The sequence below is a fragment of the Rhineura floridana genome, chromosome 7 (assembly GCF_030035675.1).
Source record: "Rhineura floridana isolate rRhiFlo1 chromosome 7, rRhiFlo1.hap2, whole genome shotgun sequence".
NCBI lineage: Eukaryota > Metazoa > Chordata > Lepidosauria > Squamata > Rhineuridae > Rhineura > Rhineura floridana.
This window is the reverse complement of record NC_084486.1, coordinates 46,147,058-46,148,024: the sequence shown is the minus strand read 5'-3', so window position 1 is coordinate 46,148,024 and position 967 is coordinate 46,147,058. Positions and strand designations below refer to the sequence as shown.

The 967-nt window shown below is 38.2% G+C and overlaps 1 pseudogene; it reads right to left on the bottom strand.

Annotated features, from left to right (window-relative positions):
* Positions 1 to 574: 574 nt before the first annotated feature.
* On the bottom strand, positions 575 to 693 carry LOC133389829 (5S ribosomal RNA; annotated as a pseudogene).
* Positions 694 to 967: the final 274 nt, after the last annotated feature.

Below are 967 nucleotides of genomic sequence, written 5' to 3'. Positions count from 1 at the left end.
ACATAAATAAATATTCCATACTGTTGGAAACTAGAGCCTAGGCATTTAAGGCTTAAAATGTACATTAAAAAAAGTTTTCTCACATATTCCTTCAGTTTTTGTTGGTAATTACTAGTTACAAAAACAAAACAAATGGATAATGCATCTATTAATATGCTTAATCTGCATAATTAGCAAATATTTACATAACATGCAAATTAGCCTGCCCAGATTAGTGGGAGTGGAATATGGCAACCCTAACATAATTATACACCCTCCCCCTGCAACTGGGAATCCACTAAGCAAACCAAATTTAATTTTCCATATTGTTGCAACTCTACAGATCACTCTTTAAAAGATAGGTGAAACTTAATTTATACTATGTTCTAAGGGAAGTAATGTATTGTATTCATACACCTATATGACAGTATAACTTTTCATTCCACAGAGTTCAGTGGAACCACCATCTATGTTGTTGTTATATGCCTTCAAGTCGATTACGACTTACGGCAACCCTATGAATCTTTTTTGGATATATTCATAGGGTGTTCATGGTAAGTGGTATTCAGAGGTGGTTTACCATTGCCTTTCTCTAAGCCTACGGCACTCAGTATTCCCAGGCAGTCTCCCATCCAAGTACTAACCAGGACTGATTCTGCTTAGCTTCCAAGATCAGCTGAAATCGGGAGAGTTCAGGATAGTATGGCTGTAGACACCAGCATCTAGATAAACACAATATTGTTCTTTTTCATTGGGACCAGAGGAGTGCACGTGCCAAGGGTGGTGATCAGCCACATTCCATATTAACAAAATCAATAAAAGCCCTCTAAACCATTACAAAATGTCCTTTATTTTCCTTCCCCATGATTCTTTCAGCTTCTGTATTAGCTTCATTTTATTGACTCTCATCTAACCCACCACTGCATCAAGGCACTGATCCAAGGCCTGTACAGCTCACCACCAGTGGTGGCTGATGCCCTTTGGGAAT